The sequence below is a fragment of the Panthera onca genome, chromosome B3 (genome assembly GCF_046562875.1).
Source record: "Panthera onca isolate mPanOnc1 chromosome B3, mPanOnc1 haplotype 2, whole genome shotgun sequence".
Taxonomy (NCBI): domain Eukaryota; kingdom Metazoa; phylum Chordata; class Mammalia; order Carnivora; family Felidae; genus Panthera; species Panthera onca.
In genome coordinates this window covers 32,951,985-32,975,232 of record NC_138344.1, presented here as the reverse complement: position 1 = coordinate 32,975,232, position 23,248 = coordinate 32,951,985, and the positions used below count along the sequence as shown (strand labels likewise).

The following is a 23,248-nucleotide window of genomic DNA, read 5'->3' as shown; positions in this document are numbered from 1 at the left end:
CCTCTGCTATTCTCTCTCTCACCTTTATCTGAATCTTCTCTCCTTCTTTTTTGAGCATCCTGTGATGCTCAATTTAAATTCTGCTCCCAGCAGGTACTTTTTAGCACAGAACTTTATCCTAGAACAAAGTCTGGTTAGTTTAAACATGTTCAGAAAGCCCAGACTATACCAACACCTTCTACCTTCTGGAATCCCCTTGTGTTCATGTGCAAATGGGAGCCTATGAAACTTCCTCAGCTTTTGGCTGGCGGTCTCAGATTGGGCTACCAAGATTCCCAAGCCAATTTGTGGGTTCTCTGGCTCTCAGAGCTACTCAAGACCGTTTGCTCTTCTCCCATTTCTCTTATAATTGCCCAAATCATATGGTCTTGTAGCTTGTACCCACCTACTCATACTTTGGAGTCAACTATGATACCTACTCATATCAGTGAGATCAGTGGTTCTCAAACATTTTTTTTAATGTTTATTTATTTATTTATTTTGAGAGAGAGGGCAGTAGGGAAGGGACAGAGAGACAGGGAGAGAGAGAGAGAGAGAGAGAGAGAGAGAGAGAGAGAATCCCAAGCAGATCCCACACTGTCAACACAGAGCCCAACACGGGGTTCGATCTAATGATCTGCGCGATCACGACCTGAGCTGAAAACAAGAGTCAGACGCTCAACTGACTGAGCCACCCAGATGCCCCAGTTCTCAAACTTTAGAATTGGCATCACCAGAGTCGCCTGGAGGGCTTGTTAAAGTGCAGATGCAGAGGTCTGGTGTGGGCCTTGAGATCTGCACGTCCCGCACATTCTCAGGGGGTAGAGACACTTCTGGTTTGGAGAATTCCCTTTTAGCACCATCGTTATCAATGTTTGTGAACATTTTTGTTTTGCTGTCCTCGTGGTTTTGTCTATTTTTATGGAGGAACCTGGGGAGTTAAAAAATTATGCTGCTGTCACTTTGGAAAACAGTGTGGCCATTCCTCAAGAGGTTAAACATAGAGTTACCATATGACCCAGCAGTTCTATTCTTGGGTTATATCCCCAGGAGAGATGAAAACACGTGTCTACACAAAAACTTACACATGAATACTTACAGCAGCATTATTCATAAGAGCTAAAAGGTGCAAAAACCCCAAATGCCCATTAACAGATGAATGGATAAACAAAATGTGGTATATCCATACAAGGAAATATTATTTAGCCTTCAAAGGAAAGGAAATTCTAACACATCCTACAACACGGAGGAACTTTGAAGATATTATGCTAAGTGAAATAAACCAGACACTGATATAATGATTCCGTTTCTATGAAATGTCCAGAATAGACAAGTCTATGGAGGCAGAAAAGAGATTAGTGGTTGCCTAGGACTAGGGAGTATGGAGAGAATGAATAGTGACCGCTAGAGTGTACAGGTGATGGAAGTGTTCTAAATTGATTGTAGTAATAGTTGCACAACTCTGTGAATATACTAAAAACCCTTCAACCATGTAGTATAGTGTGTGAATTATATCTCAATAAGGGATAAAAAAAAAAGCAACTGTGTTACCACAACCTCCAGACGCCTCTTTTGCTTTAAAATGTTAATTATTCACAAAGGTTGGGACTTCCATTCATTGCAACAAGTTTCTTGCAACGCCCCTTGCAAACAGTCACCGCATGGACATCTCTGGAGGGTGCTGCCATTGAAGCTGGCAGCTGAGGGCACCCTGAGCGAGGCTTTGTGACTCCAGAGGGCTGCTCCCAGTACAAGCTGCGGTGATGTGAGGTGGGGTTCGCCATGATAAAGCCGTGCATCTGGCCTCAGAACAAAGCCTCTGTGCCTGTGCTCTGGGAATCCCGGCCCCTCCCTGGCCCTCAGTGCAGCCCACAGCCGGCTGCCATGAAAGGAAGCAGACACCTTCATCCCCGCTTCTTCTTTCCCACTGCAGACTCCTTCCCAGCTCTTCCCTTGGCTCCAAGGGCTGTCAGGGTCACCCCCCCCCTTTCCCCAAATCCCCCACCCCCTGCCCCGCCACGACTCATTCTGCTTTCCATCTTGTCAGACAACAAAGACACTGGAGGAATTTATTTATACCTCCAGTCAGCTAATGAGACAATTCAATGAAAAGCAGCCCCAGCTTGCTGGAGCCTCCTCAGGCCTTTGATTGCCTCTTCTGTGTTCCAATTCCCAGCATTTACTCTACATATAAATTTTCCACGCTGAATAGGCACCATTCTTCCGGGAAACGCATTTGTTCCCCTGGCTATTTCATTTCAATCTCTTGTTTTGCTTTTTACTATTATTGTTAAACTGTAATTAATTCTTCTATCAGCTTCTCTTTAGTGTACAATGCCTAATGCAGCATGAAGTGTCCTCACTCACCCCCAACTACACACCTATTCTTGAGCAAAAGGAAGGCTCTGACATTTTAAAAACACACAAGCTGCTAGGTCCTCGCCTCTGCAGAATGGGAGTGGGGGAGGGAGGGAGGAAGGTTTGCGCGGGGGGAGCTGAAATGGTTTCATGGTCAAGTGACCGCGGATTTCAATTGAGCGGAGATCGTTCTGATTTTTAACAGACACTTGAAGAGTTAAAAGAGTCATGGTGGGAGCCTGAGAGAAAAGCCAAAATGCACTTTAAAGTCTAGGTAGGTGTACATACCTCTGTGATGGTGGCCCCCAGATATGTCCATGTCCTAATCGCCAGAATCTACAAATGTGACCTGATCTGGAAAAAAGGTCTTTGCAGATGCTATTAAGAATCTTGAGATAAGATTGAGGCACCTTATGGTGCCTGGGTGGCTCAGTCGGTTAAGCGTCCGACTCTTGATTTTGGCCCAGGTCATGATCTCACCGTCATGACACTGAGCCCCAAATGGGGCTCTGCTTTGGGCATGGAGCCTGCTTAAGATTCTCTTTCCCTCTCTCCTTCTGTCCCTCCCCCACTGGTGCTTTCTATAAATAAATAAATAAATAAAATCTTAAAATAAAAGAACCTTGAGGTGAGGAGGTTATCCTAGATTGTCTGGCTAAACCCTAAATCCGATGACAAGTGCCCTTGTAACAGACCCGCAGAAGAGAGAGACAGAAGAGAAGGTGATGGGAAGAAGGAGGCAGAGATTGGAGGGATGTGCCACAAGCCAAAGAGCACCAAGGGTTTCTAGGGATTGCTGGGGCAGCCACCAGAAGCCAGAAGAGGCAAGAAATGGATTCTTTCCTAGAGCCTCCACAGGGCCGTGGTCCTACCGATGCCTCGATTTTGGACGTCCCGCTTCCAGAACTGTGAGAGAATACATTTCTGTTGTTTTAAGTTTCCACGTGTGTGGTAATTTGTTACAGCAGCCGTAGGAAACCGATACTGCTTCCACGGTTTGCCAACACACGATGAACAGAAAACACAGAGGAAAGAGAATTGGAGGATACCAAGTCACAGAACCCTCCAACGTCAGGCTGTTTCCTTCAGATGGTGACAAGCTGAGTTGTCAGATCCGATGAGCCCGTCCACATAACTCAAGCCTAAAGCGTGGATTGGATGCAAGAAATGAATTCCTACAACTCAGAGCCTGCCAGCACCAGCTGCCCACAGCTTCGCTTTTCAGGAACGCTCTTCCCCTTGTGCACACGTGATACGGCATGTAGTGGCTGAGCTGTGACTTTGTGTTGAGACATAAGATTTCTCCATCCAAAAGACTTCTGAACTTGAGGTTTCTATATGTCACCCCCCACCCCTATTTTCTGTATTTCTTTTAATGGCTAGAAAGAACACACTTATGAGTAGAGAAATGTCTGGAATCCTAGGTCTGCATGGGATCTCTCTGAGAAGTCATGTTGTTTGTGAGCTGGTGGCCCTGCCTTCATCTCAGAAAGTGGCCCGTCCCAGCAGGCCAGGTCACTAGCTGGGTGTCCTATTCTACCACCTTAGAATCAGGCTCTTCATTCATTCATTCATTCATTCATTCAAAAAATGCTTGTTTTTGAATATTGTAGTTTTTCTCATCAGTTGGTGATACTTGCTGGCATGCATTTTCTATTGGTTCAGGCAGTATCTGGTCATTCTCTCTACAAGCTCCTTAGTTCACTTGCTTCCTACTGCCAACCTCTCATGTGAGATCCAATACATTTCCTTGTCTGGCCCCCTGGACATAAGTTGAGCTAGTCTGGGTCCATATTCTCCGTGCTCAGTGGAATCAGTGGCTACATGGGACGTGGCTTACGGTAGGTGCTCATAAACAACTTGTAGAACTAAAGACCAAGTTTCCGGACGTTCTAGCCACATATAATTGTACCACTTTATTATACTTTGATTTTATCTTGTGGGAAAATGTTTGAACATTTAGATTTAAATTGCGTCTATTATTTTAAAGAACTTCCTCCGGCAACTTACAGAGTGAGTTTTCATCCTAAATGACTAGCTACGCATGCCGGTTTGACTTGGTGTGTGTGTGTGTGTTTGTGTGTGTGTGTGTGTGTGTGTGCATGAGCGTGCCTGCGTGTGTGCGTGCATGTGCATTTGTGTGTGTTTATACACAAAATCCCTCCAGTAACAGAAAGTTTATTTTTCTTCTTCCCATAACTCAGAGTCCACTGACTGAATGAATTTAACTTAAATTACCTCTCCCGACCCAAATAAATACATAAATAAAATATCAACAGGATAAATTATGGCCTAAATGTTATTTCTTGTTTCCAAAAAGCGAAAAGGTGAGTATAATTGAGTTTGCTGCTCAAATCACAGCCCTGGCTCTTGGCAACACCCTAAAATAACACTTTCCACCTCAGTTCTGTAGCCCAAACGCAGCAGCAGCCAGGCCCTGCTTCTCCACTGATGAAAGGTTTTCATTTCTGGCAGGGCACGCCGTAAACTGAGGCCCACGGCAGTGAGCGAGAGGTGGTGTGGAATTTACAAAGCTCAGAGGGGCAATCTACATCCATTTGTGGTGATTAATATCTCCTTCCTTTGGGTTGCACGCCAGCCTTCAATTATAAACAGAAACAGAATCTTGCTCTTTATAGAGCAGCCCCCCAAGCCCCCATGGAGGGGCCTGCCATGGGAAAGGAAGGCCTGGTAAAATCAGAATAGAAGAAGTGTGGAAACCCAGAGGGCATGTGCATTGCCTGGGCACTTCCTGTGTCTTCCATGCCGTCCCTACTGGGTACCTGACAACACAGCAGGAGTGACCTCAAGAAGGTGGGGACGTGAGGAAAGAAAAAAAACTTACTGAACTTCTTCTTTTGTTTTCTGTGTTTATTATTTTTATTTAGACCAAACAAGCTCAGGAGTCTGCAGGAAATTTCCTAAGTTCCCCCCACCCCCAACAGTCTCCCTCCACTGAATTCAGGAACTCACCAGCCAGGCCAGGCCCACGTGGGGCTCTTCCGCTTCCAGCTGGGGCTGAGGCTGATATCGCCAATGCCAAGGCCAGTTAAGGAGAGAACAGGGTCATCTTGAACAGAAGTTTTCAAATTTTTTTGTTTGTTGTGGGTGTGTGAAAAATAGCACAAGTTCCAAATCATCATCCCAACAGCCCATCCTCATTTCCCCAATTTTTCCTCTCTCTTTGGGTTAAAATGTATACTTGCAGTTCTGTCAGATGAGTTGATAATACTCTTCAACTACAAAAAGTTTTTTATTTATTTATTTTTGAAAGAGAGAGAGAGAGAGAGAGAGAAAACACGAGCAGGGGAGGGGCAAAGAAAGAAAGGGGGACACAGAACTTGAAACAGGCTCCAGGTTCTGAGCTGTCAGCACAGAGCCCAATGTGGCGCTGTAACTCACGAACCATGAGATCATGACCTGAGCCAAAGTCGGACGCTCAACCGACTGAGCCACCCAGGTACCCCAGTACTCTTCAATTTTTAAAAAAGGGTATTTATTTTGAGAGAGAGCACAAGCAGGAGAGGGGCAGACAGAAAAGGAGAGAGAGAGGATCTCAAGCAGGCTCTGCACTGTCAGTGCATAGCCCAACATGGGGCTTGAACCCGCAAACCCGACTGTGAAAATATGACCTGAGCCGAAATCAAGAGTCGAATGCTTAACCGACTAAACCACCCAGGCACCCCAAGAGTCAATAGGACTCTTAAAAAAAGGCCTTGGTGGGAGGTCCTGGCCCAGATCTGACCAGAACTCACTGGTGAGGGTGGATTCCTGTTCTTGGATATTGGGGTGGACTTTAATTGGTTGCCCCTACTCTTCCACGTTCATTCTCCACTTCCTCATCTGCAATAGCATGTACCAGGCTCTGGGGTTATGAGTGGGGATAAGATGGGTAAACCCCCTACCCCCATGGAGTTTGTCTCCTAGTTAGGGAGACACACACTGCACATATCAATCAATCACTTCAGGTGGTTCTAAGTAACATGGAAAAAAAATGAAACAGGTTAATGTAATACAGAGTAACTAGGAGGTGAACTAAGTGGGTTTTTTTTTTAATGTTTTTATTTATTTTTGAGAGAGAGACAGCATGAGAGGGGAAGGGGCAGAGAAAGGGAGGGAGACACAGAATCTGAAGCAGGCTCCAGGCCCTGTGCTGTCAGCACAGAGCCCAATGTGGGGCTTGAACTCACAACCATGAGATCATGACCTGGGCCAAAGTCGGATGCTCAACCAACTGAGCCACTCAGACACCCTGAGCTAAGTGTTTTTTAGGTGGGTGAGGAAAGGCCTCTCTGAGAAAGTGATATCTGGGCTTGGAACCTCTATGATAACATGTCTATCACCTCTAGGTAACACAGAGCTAGTCCTGAGAGGTCATGTGCCAGGCATAAAGCAAGAGTGGCTGGGTGTCTGGGTCTGTTGCCAGGAAGTCAAAGCGGTGTGGATTTCATCCTACATTACTGCCACCCCCAGCTTCCTCAGCTGCAGACGCTGATTCCACTCATGCCTGCAGGTCAGGGAGCACGCCATTTTGGAGCCAGGCCTGCGCTGGGCATCGGGACCACCACCAGTGGTTCCATAAGCCATGCTTGCTCCTTGGGGCCCCAGCACACGTGGTCCTTGCAGAAAGAGCAGCGATGGAGGCCACTCACGGCCTTGGCACTGAGCTACAGTTCTCTACCCCCTTTTCACAGCAGTCCAGTGAGGAAGGAGGTCACGACCTGGCACTGTCTAACACATAGTCATCATCCAGTGTGCTAAGCGCAGGGGGTAGATGCACTGAGGGCCCAACAGGGCAGGGGCTGCAAGAGGAAGGGTGTGAAGGAGGCTTCCCAGAGAAGCTGGATCATTCCTGTGCATCTACAGTGTGCCTTCAGTCTTCTTGAATGTTTGTCGTCCTTTCTAGCAATCATCTGGGCTCTATTCTGGTTCAGCATCAGGTTGGGCCACCGTTGCAAGTATACCACCAAATGTGACCAGCTCTGGAGGCTCGTCCCTGCTCCTCCCCTGGTGCTGCTCTTAAGAGGTGTTCCCACGGGCTATTTCCCAAGCCCCAGGGAGAAAGCTGGAGAGTCCTCCCTGGGTCAGGCACAAGTCCCGAGCCTTCCACGCTCCACAGACACGGGTCCCAACCTGGCCCAGTCACACACTGGGCTGCTGCTCCTGTTTCCTGCCCAGCAGCCTGCTCGGATTTATATCCAGCACAAAACCCGGCCCACAGATTCGAGTTCAGTGGGCCCTGAGAAAACATCCCTGAGGTAGTCACTCCAGACTGGGCTGGGCTGGGGCATCCAGGATGGCTCAGTCCTGTGGGCCTCAGGGATGCAAACTGCCCACTTGATCTTTTGTGCTGACCATAGGGCTTGATCATGAAGAGAAACTCTAGCTGGGGTTGGGGCAACTGCCCTCCCAGGAGCCGCCATCCCAGAGGAAGTCAGGAAATGCAGACCAAGGACCATGAGCATTTGTGCATGCTGGCAGTTTCGGCCCCAGGTCTGGGTCTCCACAGTGAGCAGCAGTGAAGCTTTTAAGTCCAAAGGTCTCCTGGGCTTATGTTCAAGGTCAGTGAAGGAGAAAGAGGTGGTTCTGTACTTCCCTCCAGAGCTAAGCCAGCGGGGCCAGGTCCAAGTCTTTGGAAGGACACTGGGGCTCAGCATAGAAATCTAGCACGGGGCAGAGGGTTGTGATACACTCTTACCTGCCTCCCTTCAGTCCTATCTGCTGGCTGTGGGGTGACTCCCTTCTGCACAGAGGTTCCAGATCCTCATAAAGCACAATTCACTATCTCCCTACGTATGGGTATGTAGGTGGTTTCCTAACGGAACATTCCTGTATCTGAATGATGCTATCATGGAGACATCTAAAAGATGGGTTGTTATCAATAAAACAGCAACTGTAGAACAAAACACACATGATGAATTTATAAATAGATTTTGCACACGAGCGAAACTGTATCTATTTCTATATGCACGTAAACACATTGAAAAGGGCCTAGAACAACAGCGGTCCTCTCCGCAGGAGGGGCAGGCTTGTAGGAGGGAGTGGAAAGTGTGGTCTGTGTGGTTTGAATTTTTTGTAGCAAGGATGTTTTCAGGTACTTCTTAGGGAAAAATTTAAAAACCAAACATGTCAAAACAACTTCAGAACAACAACACTTCGTGCTGAGAGGCGTGTCAGCCCAGGACGGCTGGCTGGGGTGGGTGCCCCTATTGATTAGGGCATTCCTTAGTGGGCTCTTAGGTTCTAAACAAGACTGTCTAAATGGAAGAAAATTGAAACCAAAAAAGGCTAGATTCCTGTGAAAAGATTTGCCAGAGAGAGTCTCCAAGGCCCTGGAATGGGAGAAAGATCTAGAAAGGGGAGAGTGAGTGAGTGAGGGAGAGAGAGAGAGAGAGAGCAGGCCCAAGGAATGGCCGGTGTTGGAGCCCACTGAGAAGACTGGCCATGGGACAGCCCGGTGGTGGGTATGGTCCAGGTCTTTAAGATCCCAGAGGCTTCCTGCTCAGTATTATCCCATAGACCCCTTAGTTCCCCAAGCCTTTAGACAAACAAGTCTGCTACGTGTAGAACATTCTGACAGTAGAGTTTTAGAAAATAAAAGAGAATGTAAAATGGTTACTGTGGTGACAAGGGAGTCTCAGGAATTCAGAGGGATCAAGAATTTGAGGTGAGGTAACCAGGAGAATGTGAAACGTCTTGGGATCCCTCGTAAATTCTGGGAAGAGCAGTAAATGTTCTATGGTATGTGGGATGGAGGTTCGAACAAGCTTAATTGGCCACTGGAGTAGCAGTGATTCCAAAATGTGAAGATCCTGAGGCTGAGTTAATATAAGTAAAAACGTGCTAATTGATTTTTAAAAATCAGAAGCCTATAAAGAAGCAAAAATTGCCAGTGTAGCATTTCCATCCATTTGGTGTAATACATTCACGCATTAGAGACTAAACTCACGCACCGCCCCCTCCAACGTTTCCCTCTGCAACTGTGTCTGATGGTCCAGCTTTTAGAGTGATGCGGTCCATGGAGTCAGAAGCCCAGAGATCCATAAACCATCCAGACATCTAATAGTGCTTTAAAAGGGGCCCTGAACACTGGAGGGTAAGTGGCCGGTAATGGCTGAGCTGGGTACGGAGGGGGAGGAGAGAGGGCCCTGGGCTTCAGGGGAAAGTGAAGTAGCAAGTGTAAGGAGAATTTTTACAGCGGCTATAAAAACAAGCCCCATGTGCATACAGCTAGATTCTGAGTTGGCCAAATAAACTCAGGCCTCTCGTGGTTCATATTGCCAGCGCTGGCTTCAGTTCCGGCGGCTACTGTCTTAGAGATCCAGTAAAAATGCTTCGAGAGAAAGACACCACCATCGCATTTTGGAGCCAGCACAGAGATGGCTCTCGAAGGGCTCCCTGTTACCAGGAGTTACAGGCAGCAGGCAGTCCTCCTGGTCAATAGGCTCCTGGCAGGTGATTATTACTATTCAGCACCAGCCTTTGGTTCCTTGGAAGCAAACAATGGTTTAGGCTTCTGAGTGAGGGTCACGCTTTGCACGCATGGAAGGGAACGTCTGTATTTGCAAAATGCTACCATTTAGGGTTGCTGACCCCGCAGCCCATTCCCATAGGCTCTCCAAATGGAAATGCTCACCCATCAGTACTCCCTAAACTCCCTGCTTTCAACCAGTCACTGGTGACAAATGGAAATTTCTTGCCCCAGCACTGCTCTGGAGAGGACAGAGCACACTTACTGGCTTCACAGAACCTCCCAGTTTAGATGCACTGGGGAAGGAAGGCTGGACCCAGGCTGATAAATGTTCAACCACCAGTTCTTTCATGGACAAAAGCTCTGATTTGTAGCACTTGCTGACTGCCATGGACTAAAATCTCCCACCAACTGCCAAATCATGTCTCTGGATGGACTTGGGAAGACGTGTTCAGTAGCACGCCATGCTCTGTAATAGATGGAAATAACTCCAAGAACATAGATAATAGTGAAATATAGTCAGAGAATTAGGAAGTGATGTATTTTGAGTATTTGTGCCCTTTGTCTTTGACATAGTTTACTTATAAGCTTATACAATTTTTAAATTTTTAAAATATTTTTAAGGTTTATTTATTTATTTGTGGGGTGAGAGGGGCAGAGAGAGAGGAGAGAGAGAATCCCAAGCAGGCTCCTTGCCATCAGCACAGAGCCTGATGCAGGGCTCGATCCCACGAACCACGAGATCATGCCCTGAGCTAAAATCAAGAGTCAGATGCTTAACTGACTGAGCCACCCAGGTACCCCACTAAGCTTACATAATTTTTAATCATCTGTGTTTAACTAGTTTGCTAAACTCCTGAATATTTAGCAATTGACTCTCATGAACTAGTATGTGAGCCAGCTCCCACACACCACTGGCTGTGCCCTGGGGCCTTCCGGTTTTGGGTTCTGGATCTAATTTCTTTCTACAGATTTCTACCATGCTTCTCTCTTCTTCTTTCCTCCTTACTCTCTCTGGGCATCCCCCGCCCCATTTTTCTCTATTCGTTGAGCACTGAGCCCCTGCATGGTGCCTGTGTGATTAGAGAGGCCCTCTGTGGGGGAGTACTTCTAGTGCTCACCCAGACCCAGCTCTGCTCTCTTTTGGCACCACAAGGATGATCCTTCTCAGCTTCCCATCAGTTAGGCACAGCTGTGTGACCATCTCTGGTCACTGGTTGTCAATGGAAGTGACATGGGTCGCTTCTAGACCGAGGCATTTAATTGATGGTGTGAGCCCTTCCAATGTTCTCTTTCCCTGCTGCAGTGATCTTAGAGAACCACCACCAGCCTTGTGTTAGGCTGGCAGGGCCAAAAGATGAAGGAGCACAGGTTACTGGGCCACCACATGGAGGATGGTTGCCCTGATTAATCACCTGGGCTCATGGTAGATGAAGTGCTTTTCTCTCAGTCTCTCTAATTCAGGTGTTCTCATTCTTGGTTGCACAGTGGTCTTAAAAATCCTGGTGCTCAGGCACATCCTAGACCAAGGAAATCAGAATCTCTGGGGGAGGGGTCTAGGCATCAGAATTTAAAAACACAAAGTACCAGGTGATTACAATGTATAACCAGCGTTGAAAGCCAGTGTGCTCCAATTTTCTGGTCTTATTATTAAAGCTTATGAATACATTGATTATGCCAAGTTCCAGCCAGGAATTCTGAGTGCCATGGTGAGCTGTGTGCCCAAAGGGGGTATCTAAGCCCCCTGTCTCCCAAATGCTGGGCCAAGGGCAGGCCATGTGGAGCCTAAGAGAAGTCTCTGGACACACACAGTGACAAGAACCAGACTCCTCAAGAGAAGGGATGGCGCCCCAAAGGCTCATAGGCCAGGGAGCTGGTCACCACTTCTCAGTACAGCTGTGGTCCTTAATGTGACCCATGATCTCTGTGGGTCCCAGGAGGCCTGGTTCTGGCTGCCCCAGCATAAAGTCCTGGCAGGATGCCAAGAGAGAGGGGAAACTCCTATCCAGAGCAACATGGGATTTAAGAAAGAGAAGCCAGTTGCTTACTCTACTGGACCAGTGAGTCTCTTGGCAGAATGGGGTCTGAGCTGGCAAACACAGGCTCAACCTTCCAGCACCCACACTGGTGGATAAGTGCTGGAAAGGCAGCAGCGAGACTTATTTTCTGGGTGGCTGCTTGTCAGAGCCCCCCTGCTCTCTGGGTCCCCTTTCCCCTTATTATAACTAAGCGTCTTTCCTAGAGGTTGTTGTGGGTCCGCTGTGATACCTGGTGGATGGTTTCCTTTTGAGAGGCTATGTTTCTGTACTCCGTCCTACGATGTGTCCAGAGGGGAGAGATTCAAGGTACCTCCTATCCTCTTGTATTACAAGGCCACTGCCCTGGTCTGATGGTCAACCAGTCCCGATTCACTCCTTTGGCTGAGCCCGCAGACGCTCCAAGGGGGTGTCCAAGCAAGTCTACCTCAGGAACACTGGATTTTGAGCAGTGCAGGGGTCTCCCCTGCTGCCATCCTGAGGCTGTCCCCAAAGTCCAGGGTCTCATGGCAGCTCTCCCAAGCTACACACTTCTCTGGCCCCATAGTACTATCATAGGGTCGAGGATACATCTTGGGATTTCCCTTGGCTCCTCCCCAAGACTGTTCCTCCCAGGCTCAGACCTCCTGAATAACCAGTTAGCCCTGTCTGTCGCTTGAAGTTTCCTACCCCTGACCCTAACCAGAAACCTTATTTCTCATCTGCAACCCTGGCCTTGCAGTTCCAGGACATGGCACAGGGATTTTTGCCCCCTTGTACCTGGATCACTGCAACAGACTCTTAACCTATCTCTTGAAGGCACTCTCTCCCCTCTAGCCCTACACTATACTTTGAGATTCATCTTCCTAAAACAGCCCTGCCATTGGTCAGCTCACCTTTTTGCTCAAGAGACCTCTGCACTCAGAGATACAGATTCTCTGTCCCACTGTTCAGGGCCCTGAGGCCTAGAGCTGCTCTCTGGGGACAGCCTCCTTCCAGGCTGAACCAGGGAGCCTCTGGCACCCAGCCAGCTGCCTGCATCCTGTGGTGCCCTGGGTATACAGCAGTCTTGTCTTCGTGCTCCATTGTCTTAGCCCATGCGTGCTTCCCCAGTTTGGAATGCCCTCCAGTTTTAAAATCCCACCATCCATTCCAGGCTCTTGCTACACCCCCACCACCTCCCAAAGTCTGTTCAGACTATTGCAGCACATACTGGTCTCTTCATCTTTTTGCTTCTTTTCTAACACAGAGTCAGCACTATTATTTTGATTGCACTTAACAGATACTGAGTTTCCTGCACGTAGAAACCACAGTTTGTACTTGTTTGGGATCTCACCATGAAGCCTAACATCAGGCTTTGTGCACAGTAGGGTGGAAGACACTCATGGCTGCCCACCCAACAGAAATATTTTCTTGCTGCCCAAGCCAGCCTTCCAGTACAGGAAGGTGTCAAGGAGGGAACCTGAGGGCTGCATTTGCCAGCCTCCCATGTAGCAAAGGCACTGATACATGAGCCAGTCCTTGCCCCTGGAGCTTACTGATGGGGCAGGGAAAGATTCCTTCCTGTATGAGGCAGAAAATTCCCTTACTTGTCAATCTGTGGAAATCAGAATGGCATCAATAGACACTGGCCTCAATACCTGCCCTTGCCTGCTCCCAGCCTGGAGCTAGGACCACCGAGCCAGAGCTTTTCCCAAGGTTCATAGTAAGTTGGTGAGACCTTGGAAACAAGCCCAAGAATGTATAAATACATTGGGCTTTGTTGTTTCATTTCTTATCGTTTCATCAAGTCAGTGGCCAACAATCAATGCTTCAGAAGAAGGTAAAAGTCTTTGACAATGGACCTACCCACTAGTGTAATTCTAGAAAATAGGCTTTCTGACCCCTCCAGGAAACCAGCTTATACCATGAAATATGAAATCCACACATGCATAACTGGGAATGTTATTAATGATCATAAAACCATCCAACTCCTTTGAAAATCTAAGCCTTATTTCCGACACAATTAGCCCCTGCAGCGGACTGGTTATTCGTGGTGGAAAGATGTATTTCCTTTACTTTGTTAAACTTTACCAGTCATTAACTCTACTGAATGGAAGGCTTCTCGTGTTATGGACAAATTGAAGCTTTGCCAGGAAGGGAGAGCTGCACACGAAATCTTCCTGCCTGGGTCTGGAGGCGAGTTGATAAGTTAGAAGAGTTCTGTCTGTCAGATCCACTAACACCCATCTATAAGAGTAAGTTGGTATCTTGGGTAGGCAGGAGCTGGAAACTGTATGTTCTTGGGGATTGGAGTGAGGTAATGTACCCCTCAGCCCCAACTCAGAATCTACTTGCAGGTGTGGATTAATACAACTGAGGAAACAGTTTGATAAGCTATAGAACCTCTGTCTATAGGGTAACCTATATGCACACAGGTTGTCTGACCAACTGCCTGTCTCAGCATTCTGGAATCCCCTTCAGCTTTCACTATTCACCCTTCTCATTCATTTCAATAGGAAGAGCCAGCTTCCTACCAAATGACCCTGGTCCCTCTTCTCATTAATCGGATCAAAGTCAGCACCTGATCAAAACTGGGCCAATCAGCGCATCTTCCCAAATGACTGAAACTAGAACTGGGGGGGATCAGCTTCTCTCTGGAGTTCCTGGATATGTAAACTCAGGAGCAGTCAAGGGCCACATTTCTGTAAAAGCCAGTCTATAAAAACAGGGGACACTGAAGGAGAAGTACAGAAGGAAACAATAGCAAGTTGAAGGGAGGGGCTTCCCGGTTTCCCTATGCTCTAGGTCTTGTGTCTGTTCATAACCTAGTCCTGAGGTCTGGCTGCATCTGTGCCTCTAGTTTCCAGGAAACATCCCTGAATCCTCATTACAAACGTCTTACATTAAAGAAAAATTTATACTTGCTTGAGTAGGTTTCTGTGACTTTCAATCAAAAGACTCCTGACTATTACGTATACCACTGGATAATATGTAACCATTTAAGATTGCTCATAAATAATATTTAGTGTCAAGGGAGAATGCTTATGATAAATGGTGAGTCATTAAAAAACAGCCTGTAAAATTATATAAACAGGGTGATCTTAACAGTGTGAAACAATGGAGGAGTGCAAACCATCAGGACATCATTCGTGATTATTTCTAAGTAGTGGGATTATAGGTGGGTTTCATTTTCTTCATGGTGTCTTTCTGTCTATGTATTTTATATTTTTTTCATTAAAGTATGTATTCATTTTATAGTTATAAAATAAGACTTATTTATCTAAAAGTAAAAACACCTAGGAATCTTTACCTGCTTCCCTCCTGCCTTCCCCCCACCCAACACCTGCAATGGGAGGCACCACTTGGGTGTAAGTGTCCTCACCAATAAATTCCAAACACATCTAGAGAGTTTGTGAGGAGCATGAGGGGTTGAAGAGTCTGCTTGGAGAGAATTCACTCAGCAGGAGTCAAGTATACCAAGCTGGTTCATTAATAGAGCCTTGGATTTCAGGGAGGAGAAGAGATTCCAAATATAGCTGGGTACCCATCGCTCGCACCTGCCCAGCCAGTCTCCCGTGTTTAACTTACAGCAACAGTGTAAGTTAAAAGGAAAGGACTGTTTTGCTAGATACTCAGGGATGCAGAAGGGTATGAGCAGCCCTCACTTGGGTATCGATCCTTTAACAGAGTGTGGTGTATCAAGGGGTAGAAGCACTTTCTCACTTTCTCCCCATTTTACTGTAGACCTCTATACAGCTTTAACACCTTGAGGTCTGGGATGTTGGCAGTGGTGTTGATGGTAGTGGCAGCAACACATGGCAGAGGGGGCAGCGTTCAGGAGCAGCAGCCATCATGCATGCACACTACAGCAGTGCCCAGCAGATGCAATGCCCGTTTCCAATTAATGCAGTGGAGTGAAGGAGTCCTACAGAATCTACAGCGATGTCTGGCAAAGCCAGCAATGCCCAGGTCCAGTGGTATAAGAAGTAAAGAAATAGGAACAACGGAATAAAATGGTGGTAACTGACTGGACAGCTAAAATGGAAGCTGAAAGCTAAGACAATCCCAGAAACCCTCAGTAGACTGCCAATGCCTCATTGACCAGAATTTTGTTAAATGGCCACCCTTGCTAAAGAGAAGGTTGAGAAAGCAAGTTTCCAACTTTTCTGTTCTTAATCTAGACGCGAGCAAGGAAGAGAAATAACAGAATGAATCTTGACTCGTTAAAGGTAAGTTTAAAATCAGTATCAAATTAAATATAGACAAATGTTAGGGAGAAAGATCTAGAAGAATCCTGCACTCAGATTGTAGGTTTATGACACAGAAAAATAAAATGTCTTTCCTTGAATCAAAAAAAAAAAAAAAAAAAAAAAAAAAAAAACCAAACAGTGAATGGGTGTTCATCTACATGTTTTAAATTGAAATAGATTGTTTAACATATGCTTATGTCATTCTTTATGATTCCCCACAGTAACTGCCATTTTCCACTTGTCAACGCTGGATCTCATCACATCTGGTAGATGGAGTGAATTCTACCACATTTTTTCTTCCTTTGTTTTGAAAAGAGATTTATTCTGATAAAATTCATGCTCATTATAAATATTGAAATATACAAAGAATAAAGTAAAATACAACTGTTGGGGTGAACATCCTTCCAGACAGCTCTCTTTGTGCACCTATTAAAACATTATACAAATGGGATCATGCTGTTCCGTTGTCTCCCTTTTTGCACTCAGTTACATGTGTCATAGGCAAATTTCCATGTCATCAAATAAAGATTTACATTATCATTTATATATTATCTATATAAATGTGCCACAATTTCTTTAACCAGTGATTTAGCCCTATTCATGATTATTTAGGTGAACACCCATTTTTCACTATTGCAAACAAAACTGAAATGAAATCCTCGTCTTTAGATCATTGTATGCGTTGGCAATTATTGTCTTGAGGAAAATTACAAGAAGTGGGATTGCTGGGTCAAAGGTGCACTTGTTTAAAACGTGCATTCTTTCCATCCTTGTGCACTCTGAAAAGGCTGGATCAATTTATGTCACCACCAGCCGAGCATGAAAGGGCTGAGCACCAGCTCCTCACTAGTCCAAGGTTTTGCCATTCTTCTGTTTCCTAGAGTAAAATTTCAGAAGAATTCTCTTCATTCATCTTTTATCTACTGTGGGCTTTTTTGTAGGTGCTTTTTTGCATAGGTTACCTGCTGTGTTTTTTCCTGCTTGCTTATCTCTAATTGAGGGCAGTTCTATTAGGGGCTACCACTTGCTTAAAAATGGTATGAGCAAAATCTTCTGGACTCTTTTCCCTGTTGGTTTGGTTATTACTTGGATCTTCTTATATGATTTGAGTTGAAAGGCTAGACTCTAATCATGATTTGCATTCACTGATTTATTCATTTGCCAGAATGATTTGGTGAAGGGATAGAGCCCTGATTTCCCTTCTAAATCGTCAGCACTCTTGCTCCCTAGGGGAGTTTGGGTTTCTGAAGAGGCTGGCCACTTTGGTGAGAAGTTGGGTGAGGGAGGCCCCATGTTCATCAGATGAATCTGCTCCTCTTTTATAAGTAGAGTGGATGATTAAGACAAACACAAAGCTGGATTGGAGTAAAATCCAGCTACAACAATATCCTCCTGGCTCACTGGGTCTTTCCTGAGAAAGACCACCTTCTAGATCACTGGTGTCCAAGCACTGTCCCCAGGGGGCCCCCAGGAAGGGTTAGGCCTGTCCTTGACAAACCCTACAGCTCAGAATTAACACAATTCTACTTGACCCAGTCTCCGGGAAGAAGAGCTGACGTTTCTGACCTCAGGGTCTAGAACCACACCCCCAAAGACAAGATGCTACCCTTGATTGCCACCGCTCTGTCCTTTTGGGGCACAATACGCTATAAAGCCAAAGGGCTGCACTAGACGTACCTATTCCCTGCCCATAGACCACTCTTTCTTCTTGGAAGGCCTCAGGTCAAATATGGGGTCTCTTCCCTTAGAAAGACATTTGTTAGCAGATGAACAAGACCAGGACTGCCACAGGAGGGGCCATGTATCATCTAAGACAATAATTGTGTGTAAGCAAGAGGCAAAGTTCTCTGATTAGAACTGAAACCCCAAGAGATTGGCAGAGAGAGCATCCCTGTGAGAATCACAGTTCGTGTTTTGGGAGTCCCATCGACCAGTGCTTTAAGAAAATATAGATGGCCAAGGGCACTCTAAGACCAGGGTCATGGACTGATTCAGTAATATCTCTAAGCTTTCTACATCTGTGTAGTTTTCTACACAGGGGCTTAACACCACACCCATTTATTATGTCGTAGTGTGTAGGTCTGGAGTTTGACATAGGTCTCAGCAGGCTAAATTCAAGGTGTCAGCGGGGGCTGTGCTCTTTGCTGGAGGCTCTGGGGCAGGATCACTTCCAGGCTCACGCAGGTTGTTGGCAGAATCCAGTTGCATGCAGTTTGTAGGACTGAGGTCCCCATTTCCTTGATGGCTATTGGTCAGGGGTTCTTAGCTTTCAGAAGCCACCCACATGCCTTGGCTCATGGCCCCCATCATCTTTAAAGCCAACATCAGAGGTTCAAGTCTTATCTTCCCTGACTTCTCTTCTGCCATATCTCTCCGTTCAGCTGGGAAAGTTTCTTCTCTTTTGAGGACTTATGTGATTACATTCAGCCCACCCATATAATCCAGGATAATCTTTCCATTTTAAGATCCGTAGCCCTAATTATATCTGCAAAGTCCCTTTTGCCCTGTAACTTAACATACTCACAGTTTCCAGGGATGAGACATGGACACCCTTGGGTGGGGGGCATTATTTGGGCTACCATGACCTTTTGGGCCAGGATTAATCCAGGAGCAAGAATCTCTTCAGAGATCAGTCCAAGGAAGACCTGTATGGTTCTCACCCCTTCATTCCCCTTTCTACACATACCCATCTCTCTGGGACCAGGTGGCTCAGGCCTCCCAACTGAAAATGTCACCAGACTAATGCCACAATGTGTCATGCTCCAGGAGAGGCTGAGCACCCGGCATAGCCCACTGCCTCTGGAGAGCTGGGGGCAAGGCTGGAACTTTCACCCCAGGCCCTGAGCCGCCCAATCTGTAAGCTCACTGCTGTTTCCTGAGGCTGAGCCAATATGCCTGGGAGGATCCCAAGGACTTTGGGCTCTAGTCCAATGTGCCCATAAGTGGAAAGCTCTGCTTTCCCTTTACAGGGGAACATTAAAGGCTGGGGTTGTAAGTTTCAGTATAAATATTATAATGGTATTACAGCCAGGAAGGCTAAAATACTACCCTGCCAATCAGCCTGCTCCTTAATGTCCCATATAAGGAAGAGTAGCAAGAGGAGAATAAAAAATGCCATTTTTTTTATTAGTCTTGTTAATGGTTGATACTCAAATGAAGAAACTGGTGAAGGGATCATTGTATGAGATGGTTGAAGTCATCCTTCCCCAACCCTCCTCTTGAATCTAAAATCCGGGGGCAGTAAATGCAGGTACATGTGCCAGAAAGTGAGGAAGCCCCAATCTAACTGACTCGTTCAACCACACGTTCAAGGAGACAGAGACATGGCCAGGCCCACGCTGAGGTGGCAGCATGGCCTGGAAATGCTTACCACATACCAGCAGGAAGCATGAGCACCATAAGGCTCCAAAGACCAAGACCTTCCTTGGCACAAGGTAGGAAGTTGAAGAGAGAGAAGTGAACTCGGGATGGGTGCCATTCAAGTACGATAACCCCACTCACCAATAAAATGTAGCCCGATGGACATTCTGGACTCTGACCCGTCAGGCTAGCAACTTTTCTTCCTTTGGGCAGGGTGGGGAGCTAGGAAGAAGTTAGAAAGAAGCTGTGCCAGGGTGTGAAGAGTAGGCAATAGGGTGTTTTCCCAGGGCCCACCTTCATCTACTTCTGGTCTCAATCCACTGGCTGCCCTACAATTTCTGGGGATAGAGGGTGTGGGTGCTTATTGACCTATGTGTTTGTGAGTCCAGACTCTTGAAAACCATGTGCCCTGCCATCATGACTTCTAGCTAACCACACCTGCCTATGGAGGGATACTTCACCCAGAGAGAGCCACTCAGCCAGAGACCTGCAAAGGTTTAGCCACTTTGAGGCCTCCTGGCCTGTAATGTGGGGGATTAGCTGCTCCCTGAAATGTCAAGGACATCCTAAATTTCTGAGATTCCATGGACCATACAGAATTTTCGTGCTAAATTTCTGTGCTGAGATCTTTCTGGCTTGGCTTTGGGGCACACAGATGGTTTCCTGTGTTCAACAAATTATCAATATTCTCTCCAGGAAGTTTTCACTGATGCCGAGGTGAGAGTTAGATGTCCAACCTGGTGCTTCCCTGCCTGCCCCGTACTCTGCTGAGATCACCTTTATGGCTCTGTCTGTCCTAATAAACTGAATTCCTCGAGGCCAGGGACTGGCCATGAGATCTCCATGATTTTTCTAACCCAGTGTAAGATATCACATAATAGGGACTCAGCTAATAGCTGTTGATGAATACTCAGTGGCTGAAATACCCACCCTACTCCACCCTTGGAGGGGCAGTCCCCATCCATTTAACCCCGCCCAACTTCAAGCTCCCCAGGCTTGGCACCTTTTAGAAGGACAGCTTTGTCATGCTCTTTACAGTCTTTCACAAGCTCTCCCTGACTCACACAATCTGAGCCAGTCGTAATCCATATTGGGCATTCCATACTGAAACTCCTTAGGACCTAACTCAGCTAAAGGTGGCAGATTTCTTGCCATTTCTTCAAATTGTTGAAACCACCAGAACGATGATTGCTCTTAGAAGTTGCAACGCTTGGCCAGCCTGCTATTCAGTTCTCCTCCCGGCATTCTGCTACTACTCCACCTGCTTGACCCTCTTCACTGTGTTCTGCTGATGCCAGTCATTCAGTATTTTCATCTGCGAAGGACTAAGGAGGGGATCAGAGGCTCTGTTGCTCATGTAAAGATTCCCGGGAGAAGGCCAAGCCTGATGCCTTAAGCAGTGAGTCTTACCCAACCTCATTACTTCATGGAATGTTATTGACTCCATACTTACCTCCACAATACTCCCTGTTCCACCCAAGGCAATTACCCAGTGCCTATAATTTTGCCCTCTAACACACTCTCCTTGACCTCGGACCCAGCTGTAATTTCTATGGGTCTTGGTCTTCATTGTCTGCTTTGCCTTCCTGGCACTGATCTTATTCCAATGACTAGGCTAGACCCTTTTGGGTGCACATTTCTGACCATTCTCTAGTCCCTAGCTTCCCTGCTCTCCCCAGAGCCCCTTTCCAGTCCTACCCTGAGTTGGCCATGCAGATGGAAGAGGGAGTGACTGGGTGACTAGGAGGAACATGGTTCAGGCAGGTGACAAATATCAGGAATGTAGGACACCTATTTATACCATGCTGGGATGAGTGGAGACTAACATAAAGTACAGAAGGCCTTCTGCCTTTTAATCTGCCTTCCCTACCCTCCAAGTACCGTTTCATTATCTGCTCATGTTGGAAGTTTTCTATCCTTCTTGTTCATTTTTTTCTTACTTTACCCATACATGGTAAGAAATTGCAGGGAGCAACGAGAAATTTGCTACTAAAGGCTTTTGAGCAAAAAATGATGTGATCAGAGTTGCTCTGTGGTAAAACTACTGTGGCAGTAGAGAATGGAGGAAAGTGGAGGCCAGGTTGGGGGTACTGGTCTAGGCCATGTGAGAGATCTGAACTTGAAAAGAAGTAGGGCATGGAAACATGGCGATGGTGGCAGTACAAGAGACACAAAATAATATGGAAGTAAAGCTGTAGGATGTAGGAAGGGATTGGAGGTAAAATTTTGGGACAGGGAAAAATCAATGAAAACACCAAAATTAAGAGGGTGTGGGGCTGTGGTGGTGCCATGAACCAAAATACTGGCCACAAAAAATATCTGTTTCTAGGAGATCATTTTGAGCTTTTCTGGTGATATACCGAGTTCGTGGCTTGGGTATGATACCTAGATAGAGCTGTCTCACATCAGTTTGGGACTATCTCACATCAGTTTGGGAGAGGGGAGGATTGTATTTCCAGCTACAGGAGTTGTCTGCATAGAAAGGACAGTTGGAAATGAAAAAGAAAGAAAGCTTGAAAAGAAAAATGCTCAGACTGTCCCTGTGACTGGAATGCTCTTTCTTCTATACAGGGTGCTCCAGCTATCCACTGTTGAGTAACAACTGACCTCCAAACGTAGTGGCTTAAAACGACAATAGTCATTTTATTGTTAACTGTTCTGATTCTGAGGATTGATTGGGCTTAGTTGGGTGGTTCCTGCTCAGGAAATCTCAAATAGTTGCCATCAGCCTGTGATTAGGGAGGAAATAATCTAAAGGCTCCTTCCTCACATGTCTAGAGCTCAGCCTGGGAAGAATCCAACAGGTGGGGACTGGAACAGCTGGACCTCCTCAGACGTCTCCCTCTCCTCCTCCCTTCCTTCTTCTCTCTGTCTCTCTCTCAGGTCTTCCCAGCACTGTGGCTGACGCACGGGGGTAACCAGACTTCTCACATGTTCGCTCCAAAGGTTCCTGCCTCAAGTGAGAAAGAGAGAAGCCCCATCACTTGTGTGTGTGTGTGCGTGTGTGTGTGTGTGTCCCACCACTTTTTATGACCTAGCCTCAGAAGTCACGCTGTGTTACATCTGCTACATTCCATTCCTCAAAGCACTCATAAAATCCCACTCAGGTTCAAGAGGAGGGGGTATAGACACCACCTCTCGACAGGCGAGTGAAAAGGTAATACAAGAACATGGGAAACTAGAAATATTTTTCAGTGACTCCAGGGAAAAAAAAACCCTACCCTTCTTCCAAAACACAGCGTAAGAAGCGTCTCCTAACCTCATGGTTGGTGTAACTCCCACTCGTCAGTATCCTAGCATTTTATAGCCCGATAGCAACGCTTGGCACTGTAGGCATTTCAATCCAATTATATATGCAGGCATCTGTCTAAATTGTAAGACTTTATAAGACAAGGCCCATGTCTTGTTTTGTTTGGTGAAGCACAAAGAAGCAGGTAGATACAATCTAAATCTAAATTTAAATTTAATCTCAAGACAAGAGGAGAGGACTGAGTGCAGAACCCTAGGGAAAACCTGTATTTTGGGGTCATGGGAAGCAAAATAGCCAATGGAGTCTTTGGAGAGTGTATTTTCAAAACCACACCGTAAATAGTCTTTGCAAAAATATCATGGACATTTTCCCTATCTATGAAGATTGTCACTATTCAAATAAGGCTACTCAGGGAATGTTTGGATAGTTAAACCTTGGAGTAAATCCTAACCAAAAACTGAACCAGAGCTTGCAAGAATATTTTTTTCTGGTCCAAAAACTTATGGCATGATGGGGCATAACTTCAGCGATAATAAAATAGTCTTAAAATGATACAGAGATACTATTTTACACCCATTAATTT

General features: G+C 46.2%; 1 long non-coding RNA gene across 1 annotated transcript; it reads left to right on the top strand.

The window, feature by feature from the left end:
* The first annotated feature begins 15,974 nt into the window (after positions 1-15,974).
* On the top strand, positions 15,975-16,506 carry LOC132668354 (uncharacterized). The gene is made up of 2 exons (XR_009605549.1): positions 15,975-16,034; positions 16,277-16,506. It is a non-coding gene; the product is annotated as an uncharacterized LOC132668354 (long non-coding RNA).
* The last annotated feature ends 6,742 nt before the right edge of the window (positions 16,507-23,248 follow it).